At 41.0% G+C, this 12803-nt stretch overlaps 1 protein-coding gene across 1 annotated transcript in view; it reads left to right on the top strand.

Annotated features, from left to right (window-relative positions):
• Positions 1-575: 575 nt before the first annotated feature.
• The window catches only part of tmem119a (transmembrane protein 119a), a 21664-nt gene continuing 9436 nt past the window's right edge, over positions 576-12803 (top strand). The window contains exon 1 of the mRNA XM_023978409.2: positions 576-684. The gene's annotated coding sequence lies outside the window, so the exon portion shown is untranslated. The remainder of the gene's footprint in view (positions 685-12803) is intronic.

The raw sequence follows: 12803 nt of genomic DNA, 5'->3' as shown, positions 1-12803 counted from the left end.
AGAGGAGCAGGGGGAAAATAGGGACTCGCCCTGTGGAGAACATAAATACCCACTAACTGTACAAAAAGTGGTCTTGTCCATTTTAGAGAATACTGATTCAACTGTGTGTAATGGCAAGGGTGAAGTGAGGTCTTTGTCTTTGATATTGAAGCAAGTACTGCGAATGTTGTGCTACTCCAGTGCTTTAATCCTGCACTAACATTGACCACATTTTGGCTGAATTTTGTATTTGACCTAATCGCTCAACTTAAAGAATTGCCACCAATATGTAGTGGACAAAGATGTTCCCCTCATAAATATCTCCATCATATTTAAGGTTTAGGAGCAAACAAGGCAAAGGAAGGAAAATACATGCAGTACGGCAGCCCCTAACTGTCCCTCCTTTCTAGACTGGCCAAAGCATCCACCATGATCCCACTTCTGGGAGAGGAGGATTTGGGGGGAGTTATGTAAAGCGGTACGGGGAGGGGATGGAAATGTAGAGGGATGGACGTCTTTCTGCAATCAACTGGCTTTTTTTAGAACTGGAGAAACAACTTTCAGTATACTGGAAGTTACAGGAGAGGGTGGCAACTTTGACGCTCCCTATTTTTTCCCCCCTCAATTTCCTTCTGCTCTCTCTCCCTGCTGTTAGAATCCCTCTACCATTCAGTCCAGAGGAGACACTTCAGCCAGCCACCATCTGTAAGTACAAAACTTTTTTTTTTTTTTTTCAGTTTAGTTCCCGGTTAGGACACAGTACTAGTCAAAAGTTTGGACACCTACTCATTCAAGGGTTTTTCTTTATTTTAACTATTTTCTACATTGTAGAGTAATAGTGAAGATATCAAAACTATGATATAACACACATGGAATCATGTATTATCCAAAAAAGTGTTAAACAAATCAAAATATATTTTAGTTTCTTCTAAAATAGACACACTTTGCATTGAAGACAGCTTTGCACACCTGTGGCATTCTCTCAACCATCTTCACGTAGGAGGCTTTTCCAACAGTCTTGAAGGAGTTCCCACATGCTGAGCACTTGTTGGCTGCTTTTCCTTCACACTGCGGTCCAACTCATCCCAAACCATCTCAATTGAGTTGTCGGGTGATTGTGGAGGCCAGGTCATCTGACGCAGCACCATCACTCTCCTTCTTGGTCAAATAGCCCTTACACAGCCTGGAGCTGTGTTGGGTCATTGTCATGTTGAAAAACAAATCATAGTCCCACTAAGAGCAAACCAGATGGGATGGCGTATCGCTGCACAATGCTGTGGTAGTCATGCTGGTTAAGTGTGCCTTGAATTCTAAATAAATCAGTGTCACCAGCAAAGCACTATCACACCACCTCCATGCTTCACGGTGGGAACCACACATGTGGAGATCATCCGTTCACCTACTCGGCGTCTCACAAAGACACAGCGGTTGGAACCAAACATCTCACATGGACTCATCAGACCAAAGGACAGATTTCCAGCGGTCTAATGTCCATTGCTCGTGTTTCTTGGACCAAACAAGTCTCTTCTTATTATTGGTGTCCTTTAGTAGTGGTTTCTTTGCAGCAATTTGACCATGAAGAAGGGCTGATTCACGCAGTCTCCTCTGAGCAGTTGATGTATGTTACTTGAACTCTGAAGCATTTATTTGGGCTGCGATTTCTGAGTTTGGTAACTCTAATGAACTTATCCTCTGCAGCAGGTAACTCTGGGTCTTCCTTTCCTGTGGCGGTCGTCATGAGAGACAGTTTCGTCATAGCGCTTGATGGTTTTTGCGACTGTACTTGAAGAAACTTTCAAAGTTCTTGACATTTTCCCGATTGACTGACCTTCATGTCTTAAAGTAATGTTGGACTGTCATTTCTGTTTGCTTATTTGAGCTGTTCTTGCCATAATATGGACTTGGTCTTTTAACAAATAGGGCTGTCTTCTGTATACCACCCCTACCTTGTCACAACACAACTGATTGGCTCAAACGCATTAAGGAGGAAAGAAATTCCATAAAWTAACTTTTAACAAGGCACACCTTTTAATTAAAATGCATTCCAGGTGACTATCTCATGAAGCTGGTTGAGAGAATGCCAAGAGTGTGCAAAGCTGTCATCAAGGCAAAGGGTGGCTACTTTGAAGAATAATCTAAATATTTAGATTTGTTTAACACTTTTTTTGGTTACTATTTATTCCATGTTATTTCATAGTTTTGATGTCTTGACTATTATTCTACAATGTAAAAAAAAAAAAAAAGAATGATCTTGAATGAGTAGATGTGTTCCCAACTTTTGACTGGTACTGTATGGGTAACAAGAATAAATGGTAGTTTTGATTGCTGTAGACTTTGTACGGTACGACAAACCTGTCAATTTAAGGACAAGAAATGGGGACAATGGGGAATGTTTTTGTTTTTAGGAAATTAAAGTTACATGACTACTGTCACGTTTCATTTGTCATACAAGATCAGTTGTGGTCTTACATTTTTGGTGAAGATATAAGAAAAGGTTTCCAAAGTGTAGATTAACATATCCATCAATCTTTGGTTTTGAATGATCGAAGTAAGAGTCCATTTGTTTAGAAATATCAAAGTTCGAGAGGGTGAGTCCTCCAGCTAATAGAATGTTTAAAGATGATTATGGTGAATGTCACATTAGAAAATTAGTCTTAATATTAAGAGGGTAAAAGTCACTAACATGGTGGTCATTGGAGCTTGTAGGTGAAGATGGCTGGAAAAATTCAGGATGATTCTTTTAGTGTTTTTCAGTGGATGGACTGTAGAGATGATGACCAACCAGGAGACTATTCCTGAAGATGTAATTATGTCTGGTAAATACCAAGGTCCAGTCACAGCGCACATGGCTCTGTAGCTTTCCTGACTGAACATACATGGGTGGGGAGATCAAGCTAACCATCCATTTTAGTATGAATAAAGTACATACATACTGTATGCATAACCACACAAGAGAGACATGATGGACACATTTACAGTAAGGAGTAAGGATGCAGAGGTTGAATGTAACAAGGCTGATTAGAAGCCAGCCATTCTCACCAGAGTAGTAAGCAGCACTGTGTAATTACATGTATTTCCAGACGGAGTGAAGCTACAGATTTAGAGGGTTTGGGCTGTGAGATACTGGTGTGTAATATTATGTTAGGAGAGAGAGACGGTTTGAACTGCATTAGTTGCTTCTTGAGACTGACTCTTTCTCTGTAGAGAAATACTGTAAGTGCACCCGTTCCTAAGGCAGGCTGAATGCAGGCTTTCCCTATGAGCAGAAATAACCCATCCGATCCCTGCCGTAGCCTGTTAGCCTGCTGCAGCCCAGTGTAAATGGAGACCACAGCCACAAGTCTCCCACGCCTCTCTGTGGCATATATAACTTTCTCCTCTCTTTGGTGTGGTGGATGGGTGGCCTCCCTCCACTATACACATTTAAACCATGACCAAACTGCCGGCCTCCACCCCATATAAGTAATGGCTACAGACAGTTAAAATAGATTTAATACAATATGCGAAATGGGAGAACTATTGTGGCTGTACTTTTCTGTAGTGATTGTATAACTAGATGGATCTGGTAATTGGGAACATGAGCAACACCTGAGAGGTTTCTACTTTGTTCTGAGTTATAATAACACAAAATCCATCCTCTGTACTGTCAAACCATTGAATGTTTCTTCATTCTAATACTAGAAACCCAACTGCCCGTCCATCCTTAGTAGAGAGAAAGGGACCCACTCGGCACACCCTCATTTCACCGTGGACAATTGGGTAGTATTTGGTAGATACATTGAGATTCCAACCTATTTTCACCCACTCAAAAAGACAACCAAAAGTTTGTTGAATTCCCCCCAATGTGTTATCACTGTGTTTTCAACCAGCTAACTGCACAACCAAATTTGAATGAACAATCTGTCTTATTTATAACTTAATGTGTTGTCACTGTGCTTGATCTAAAAGCACAACCAAATGACCTGGCTTGCGGTTAGTTGAGATTACATTAAAGTACATGGTGCAAGTAATCAATGCCTTTTTGAGATTCTGTGCAGATTCTTTTAACATATGTGAAGATTTCCACAGACCTGCGACCCTGTTTTTAACCTCCATATTCATCTCCTGTACATAAGTGAATACAGTGCGTTTCTATGATCTGCGGTTGAAAAGGTCTATAAAAATGCTTCTGTGACATCACAGGGAAGGATTAAATGAAAAGGAGATTTTCAAAACTTGCAACGAGTTTCTAGCCCAAGGGAGCGTATTTTCTTGCTCCCAAAGTCACAGCCAATGTGTGTTTGAAAATCACTTAACCTTTTTTTTCTTATTTTTTAAACTTTTGATGTCATTGGGTATCATTTTTTAAACTTTATATTTTGTTCTACAAAACATAGAAATGCACCATTTTCACATGTTGACACTGGTATTGTGCTGGAGATAATGAAAATGAGGTTGAAAATGGTGGAGTTGTCCTTTTTAAGGTTGAATAAATACTGTTACATTAGTTTGTAAGATAGTAAATAGCCTAATGTACAAAAGTGATATTGTGTTTGGTTGACAATGCAACCAAATATTAACATTTAAAGGATATGTATCTACTGCTTGGATAGTTTAATCTGAGCCACTGGCGTACTCCTATTCTTTAACTKATTTTTGGTTGAGATGGAAACGTGAATCCAACATAATTTCTTAACGTGTCGACAAATTAGTCTATTTACCGTATTACAAAAGTGATATTGAATTGTTTGTTTGTCAACACAACCAAATATACACATTTGAAGGAGATGCATCTTCTGCTTCGATAGCTCCAGCTGTGCCACTGAGTCTGGTTTAATTCCTGTTTGGCTACAAATTGATATGTTGGATTCATCATCTCCATTTCAATCAAAAATCTTAAAGAATCAAATCAAACTTTAAATGCACTTTAAAAACAGTTTGATTTGGCTTAATTCTATTCTTTAACTTTTATTTTTGGTTAAGAGGGCGACTCCAACATATTTATTAAAAACTTGTATATCCCATTTGAAATCAAACAAAGCTTGAAACCCTAGGCCTATATGTATTGATTATAATTAGGGCTGAATTTAAACAATAGCTGTTGATTACTTCTCAAATGCTATCTAGACTAAATACATAGGTGCCACATCCATAAGGTGAGGGGAAGCTAAGATTTCCTTGAAGTAAATTTTATTAAATTGCCAAAATGATATAGCCTAATTAGCCTAGTCCTGTCTATACAGAAATATATACAATAATTCAAAATAGGCTACTAAAGCAAGCAGGGCGGAATGGTACAAGAATTTGGCCCTGGCATTTAATCCTCACAAACCCACATCAATAGAGAGGTGCCGGAACAAAGTGAGCCTGGGGGGGTACCGGAACGCATGGAATATTTTTTTATAATAATGCATGCAATGCATTATCATTGCTCTTGTTTGCTGGCATAGAGCGGTAGAGTAGAGGCGCTTGCAGAAGTTGTACACATGGGTATTTTTTTGTTGCCTTTTTATAAACACATTTCATGCAATTCTAAATGACTAACTGGAGACTTCAGCATAATTTTTTTAATACCTCACAAATTATCGAAATGACAAGCTACTTTGACACTGACAAACTAAGAATCTGAGATCGATGAAAACGACCTTGTCTTGAATCCGTCAATAGCCTATTGTGAATACACACATTGTTCAATATTAGTCCTAAAAAAGCTTTCCAGTTTCACTGACTCATCAATTGATGCGCAGCTCACTAACTGGCGATGGCCGATGCACTCATGCCAAAATCCTGTCTCTCGCTTGTTTTACTTTCTGAAACAATGCTCTTCGCTCAATAGGCCTATTTGGAAGTTGTAACATATTTGGTAGCCTACAGACAGATTAATCTTCTGTTTTCAGCAGGAGCCATTTGCTTTCCAACCTGTTTTCCCACCATTGTATTTGAAATATTGATAATGGCCTGTTTTGGCTGCATTCTGTTCACTGACCGATTTTATGCGCGTTCCCGACTAGGCATGCGTTGTGATTGGGCTACAGACAATCCATAAATTAAGTGTAACGCTATCAGAGGAGGGAGAGAGATCATAGAAAGGGAAATCTCATTCCAGTTCTGTGGGAGATACAGGTGCACACTTCTCTCTCACCACAGCAATGGCCACGTGTTGGTCTATACAGTATAGGCTACAATGTTGAGCAAACCATAAACCTGGGCCGGCCCAACAAAAATCTATTCTTATATCAGGCACATTTTCACAGGGGACATGAGAATTACAGAGGAGGCAACTTGAATTAACTCTGATTTGCTTTTTAAAATGTTTACATTACAAATAGCGAACATTATTTTTCATGCCACGGGAGGTACCCGATCCTGGCAAATGGGTATCGGAATGAAACAGTTCATAACTGAGAGGTGCTGGATCCTGTTCTGGCAGTGTCCAGCTCAAATCAAGCACTGGACGCAGGCAGTAATGCTGACACAACATTGGCAGTACAGTACACTGTTTCTCAGCCATTTCTGTACCAGTGACTGGCAAGACATTGTCTTCCTTTTTATTTTTTTTACAATCTTTTTTTTCATACGCAATATCAACCATACATAAACAAAAGACAAACACACTCATATTTTTTTAACCAGCTCGTGTTTAAAACAAATAGCATATATAAAGGKGGCTAGGAAACACTCACCACCGACAAATCCACTATAATTGAGAATTTCAATCAGCATTTTTCTACGGCTGGCCATGCTTTCCACCTGGCTACCCCTACCCCGGTCAACAGCCATGCACTCCCCACAGCAACTCGCCCAAGCCTCCCTCATTACTCTTTCACATTTTGCATCCCTACAAATCAGCCGGGCTAGACAATCTGGACCCCCTCTTTCTAAAATGATCTGCCGAAATTGTTGCAACCCCTATCACTGGATGGATGCGGCAGCTTTCCAATCTTTGGGGCTCTCAGACGATACGAAAGAGGTTGAACAGGCTAGTAATAGGGGTTGCAACAATTTTCGCCGGTAATTTTAGAACGAGAGGGTCCAGATTGTCTAGCCCGGCTGATTTGTAGGGGTCCAGATTTTGCAGCTCTTTCAGAACATCAGCTATTTGGGTGAAGGAGAAATGGGGGAGGCTTGGGCAAGTTGCTGTGGGGGGTGCAGGGCTGTTGACTGGGTTAGGTGTAGCCAGGTGGAAAGCAAGGGCAGTTGTAAAAAAAATGCTTATTGAAATTCTCTATCATGGATTTATCAGTGGTGACAATGTTTCCTAGCCTCAGTGCAGTGGGCAGCTGAGAGGAGGTGCTCTTATTCTCCATGAACTTTACAGTGTCCCAGAACCTTTTGGAGTTTGTGCTACAGGATGCAAATTTATTTTTGAAAAAGCTAGCCTTTGCTTTCCTAACTGCCCGTGTATATTGGTTCCTAACTTCCCTGAAAAGTTGCATATCGCTATGACCATTGTCTACAGACATGTCAATAGACGGACTGTAAACCAGCCTTTGGGCTACATAGCAAAAATGTTCCTGTCATATGTGTTCTCCTGAATCAACACCTATTGTAAGTGTTAATTACTACAGGAMTCCAGACTAACATTTTCCAATGGTGTCACTGGTGCCTCTAACTTTTACAGTTGGTGGCACGAGGCCATGATTTGGTCGGACCAAAATCACGAGTAATCATCTTTTTTATTTTATTTAACCTTTATTTAACTATTAAAGTCAGTTAAGAACAAAATCTTATTTACAATGACGGCCTACCAAAAGGCAAAAGACCTGCGGGGACGGGGGCTGCGATTAAAAATAAATATAAAAACATTTTTAAAACATAAATATAGGACAAAACACACATCACGACAAGAGAGAACACAACACTACATAGAGAGACCTAAGACGACAACATAGCAAGGCAGCAACACATGACGACACAGCATGGTGGCAACACAACATGGTAGCGACACAAAACATGGTACAAACATTAATGGGCACAGACAGCAGCACAAAGGGCAAGACGGTAGAGAGAACAATGCATCACACAAAGCAGCCACAACTGTCAGGAATAGTTTCCATGATTGAGTCTTTGAATGAAGAGATAAAACTGTCCAGTTTGAGTGTTAGTTGCAGCTCGTTCCAGTCGCTAGCTGCAGCGAACTGAGAAGATGAGCGACCCAGGGATGTGTGTGCTTTGGGGACCTTTAACAGAATGTGACTGGCAGAATGGGTGTTGTATATGGAGAATGAGGGCTGCTGGAGATATCTCAGATAGTGGGGAGTGAGGCATAAAACGGTTTTATAAATAAGCATCAACCAGTGTGTCTTGCGACGGGTATACAGAGATGACCAGTTTACAGAGGAGAATGGAGTGCCGTGAAGTTCCCTATAAGGAGCATTGGTGGCAAATCTGATGGCCGAATATTAAAGAACATCTAGCCGCTCGAGAGCACCCTTACCTGCTGATCTATAAATCATGTCTCCGTAATCTAGCATGGGTAGGATGGTCATCTGAATCGGGGTTAGTTTGGCAGCTGGGGTGAAAGAGGAGCGATTACAATAGAGGAAACCAAGTCTAGATGTAACTTTAGCATGCAGCTTTATGTGCTGTGAGAAGGACAGTGTACTGTCTAGCCAGTGTACTGTCTACTGTCTAGCCTTGTATAGGGTGACTATCTCAAGCTCTAAACCCTCAGAGGTAGTAATCACACCTGTGGGGAGAGGGGCGTTCTTACCAAACCACATTACCTTTGTTTTTGTGMTGTTCAGAACAAGGTTAAGTGTAGAGAAAGCTTGTTGAACACTAAGAAAGCTTTGTTGTAGAGAATTTAACACCAGATCCGGGGAGGGGCTAGCTGAGTATAAGACTCAGTATCATCTGCATATTAATGGATGAGAGAGCTTCCTACACTCTGAGGTATGTTGATGTAAATTGAGAAGAACGTGGGGCCTAGGATCGAGCCTTGGGGTTTCCACTTGGTGACAGGCAGTGGCTGAGACAGCAGCTTTTCTGACTTTATACACTGCACTCTTTGAGAGAGGTAGTTAGCAAACCAGGCCAAAGACCCCTCAGACACCAATAGTCCTTAGCCGGCCAACAAGAATGGAATGGTCTACCGTATCAAAAGCTTTGGCCAAGTCATTAAAAATAGCAGCACAACATTGCTTAGAATCAAGGGCAATGGTGACATCATTGAGGACCTTTAAGGTTGCAGTGACACATCCATAACCTGAGCGGAAACCAGATTGCATACCAGAGAGAATACTATAGACAGTTGATTATTGACAAGTTTTTCCAACACTTTTGGTAAACGGGGCAAAATAGAAATAGGCCTATAACAGGATCAGCTTGATCTCCCCCTTTTTAAATATAGGACGAACCGTGGCTGCCTTCCAAGCAATGGGTACCTCCCCAGAAAGGAGAGACAGGTTAAAAAGGTTGGAGATAGGCTAGGCGATGATAGGGGCAGCAACCTTAAAGAAGAAAGGGTCTATACCATCTGACCCAGATGTTTTTTTGAGGTCAGGTTTCAGGAGCTCCTCTAGCACCTCGAACTCAGTGACTGCCTGCAGGGAGAAACGTTGTAGTGGGGCAGGGGAAAGAGAGGGAAAAGCATCGGGGATAGTCACATTAGAAGGGGTGGGAGATGTTGGACGGGCAAGGAGGCGTGGCTGAGTCAAATAGGAATCCTGACTTAATGAAGTGGTGATTAAAGAGCTCAGCCATGTGCTTCTGTCAGTAACATCCACATCATCAACATTAAGGGACATGGGTAGCTGTGAGGAGGGTTTATTCTCCAGGTCTTTAACTGTTTTCCAGAACTTCTTGGGGTTAGACCCACAGAGAGAGAGAACTGCTCATTAAAGTAACTAACTTTGGCCTTCTGGATAGCCTGAGTGCACTTATTTCTCATTTGCCTGAACGATAGCCAGTCAGCCTGAGTATGCGTGTGCCGAGCCTTTCGCCAAATGCAATTCTTGAGGTGGAGTAACTCTGCAAGATCACGGTCGAACCAGGGGCTGAACCTGTTTTTAATTCTCATTTTCTTTATGGGGAAGGGTTTGTTAACAATACCACTGAAAAAAATAATAAAATAAGGTTCAAGCATCTTCGAAAGAGTGGATCAAGCTGATTCTATACCATTTTACCAAGGCCAGTTCATGAAGGAAGGCTTGCTCATTAAAGTTTTTTAGCAAGCGTCTATGACAAATCAGGACAGGTCGTTTTCACTGAGCAGCCGTTACGAACACAGGCTGTAAAACAGTGATCACTAAGGTCATTACAGAAAACACCAGACTGATACCTATCAGGATTATTTGTGAGGAAAACATCAAGAAGAGTAGCCTTTTCTGGGTGTTTGGAGTCATACCTTGTGGGATTAGTAATAATCTGGGAAAGATTTAGGGAGTCCCATTGTTTTAGGACTTGGTCAGGTGGTTTAAGCATGTCCCAGTTTAGGTCACCTAGCAGGAAAAATTCAGACTTGGTGTAAGGGGCCAGGAGAGAGCTTTGGGCAGGTAGGGTACAGACCGGTGCTGATGGAGGACGATAGCACCCAGCAACAGTCAACAAAGAGCTATTTGAAAGTTTAATGCTTAAAACCAGCAAATCAAATTGTTTAGGGACAGACTTGGTGGAGACAACCAGGCACTGAAGGTGATCCTTGGTAAAGATTGCCACTCCCCGAAAGGAAGTTCGTAGTCAACAAAGCATGCAGGAGTCATGAGACAAATAGCAAAATGCACAAGAAAAAAAAAWATATATATAATGACTTGGGGKTAGRCGTTGTAAGTTCAGAGTTACTCGCCCCAACAGTGCCTGTGTTGTGGAGACGAGTGAAAGCTTGGGAGAGATGGGGACAGATCGTCAGGTGGAATCCAAGCAGCAGGCAATGGGAGTAGGTGTCACTCACTTCAGAGAAGCTTTTATTTCTGTAGGCAGATTTCTTGTAGAAAATGCCAGTGGATGGTCTTTGAACAGCAGGAGGGGGCTTCAAGGCCTCTGGATCTGGGTGGCTTCGACACCTCTCGCTTCACACGTCAGTGCTAGTTGAAGTTGTACATCCCAAAAAATCTCTAAATCTATTTTTAAAAACATGCTGAAAAATGTAGGAGCTCATCTGCCCATGACCGCTCTCTCAAGTACCCTCCTTTCCTCTTATAAAGTAATTCATAGTGCCATATTGACTTTGAATCTGAGTATGCGTGACACCCGCTAGATTATTTAAAACAAAAATGTTAGCAGGCTATGTGCCACCGGCCATGTCACATTTTTTTTATTTGTGTGTATATATATATATAAAATATTTGGGGGTTTTGTCAATTTCGACAAGCCCACCCAACAGAAAATGGTCCAGCCCATCTGGAATTTGATAGAATTGCCAGATGTCCAAATCTACCCCTGAAAGCATGATTTACATTTTGGGTTTTTAAAATCAGTTATGGATTGTTTTAATTCGCATTGCTTATATTCAGGAGGGAAAGGCAGCGTGTGCAATTTGGGCTAAGCACATGGCAAATACCAAATACATGATTGWTGAGATGCGACTGTCAGTGAAAAGTGGAGGCCCAGCCAGTCACAATGCAATATTTCAAAATACAATCACTTGAAAACATATTTAGCTTTATTTTAAAGGTGCACTTTTATGGTGAAAATTTGCTTCCCCAAACTTGAAACTCACATGCCAACTATGCCTAAATAGCATCATTGATAATATATGATTTAAATCATTTGCTCTGTTGAACCTAGTCGTTGGAATTACTTAATCATTCTCACTACAGAACTTTGATAATGGTCAGTGACAAATATCAAAGCTAAGCAGTGCTGMGGTTGGTTTAAACCCTCACTCTGGTCTCAGAGCATTTTGTTATTCTGTACATAAATCCAGTACACTACTTTTGGTATGATACTGTATGGTARGTATTAATTTGTGGATATCTATCACTTATTTTGTATGATATGTTATGAATTACAATTCGTATTAAATGTTGCGAATGAGCAAAATCTACAATATGCTACAAATTTGCAAAAACGTATATATGTTACGAATTCTAGCTAGGCTAGGAGTTTAGGAGTTAGWTTAAATGGTTAAGGTTAGGGGATGGGTTAGCTAACATGCRAAGTACACTGACTAGCACAAAACAATAAGAACACCTGCTCTTTCCATGATATAAACTGASCAGGTGAATCCAGGTGATAGCTATGATCCCTTATTGATGTCACTTTTTAAATCCACTTAAATCAGTGTCAATTGTGAGGAGACAGGTTAAAGAAGGATTTTTAAGCCTTGAGACAATTGAGACATGGYTTGTGTATGTGTGCCATTCAGAGGGTGAATGGGCAAGTTAAGTGCATTTGAACAGTTTTTTTTTCTCACCTATATTTAAACAGCTAGMCCAGTTGAGAACAAGTTCTCATTTACAACTGCAACCTGGCCAAGATCAAGCAAAGCAGTGCAACAAAAACAACAGAGTTAAACATGGGATAAACAAACGTACAGTCAATAACACAATAGAAAATCTGTATACAGTGTGCGCAAATGAAGTAAGGAGGTAAGGCAATAAATAGGCCATAGTGGTGAAGTAATTACAATTTAGCAATTAACACTGGAGTGATAGATGTGCAGATGAGGATGTGCAAGTAGAAATACTGGTGCACAAGAGCAGAGAAAAACAAATATGGGGACGAGGTAGGTAGTTGGTTGGATGGGCTAMTTACAGATGGGCTGTGTACAGCTGCAGCGATCGGTAAGCTGCTCTGGCAGCCGATGCTTGAAAGTTAGTGAGGGAGATATAACTTCAGTBATTTTTGCAATTCGTTCCAGTCATTGGCAGCAGAGAACTGGAAGGAAAGGCGGCCAAAGCAGG

Source organism: Salvelinus sp. IW2-2015, linkage group LG33, assembly GCF_002910315.2.
Source record: "Salvelinus sp. IW2-2015 linkage group LG33, ASM291031v2, whole genome shotgun sequence".
Lineage (NCBI taxonomy): Eukaryota > Metazoa > Chordata > Actinopteri > Salmoniformes > Salmonidae > Salvelinus > Salvelinus sp. IW2-2015.
The sequence above is the reverse complement of the archived record's forward strand: the minus strand, read 5'-3'. Positions and strand labels throughout refer to the sequence as shown.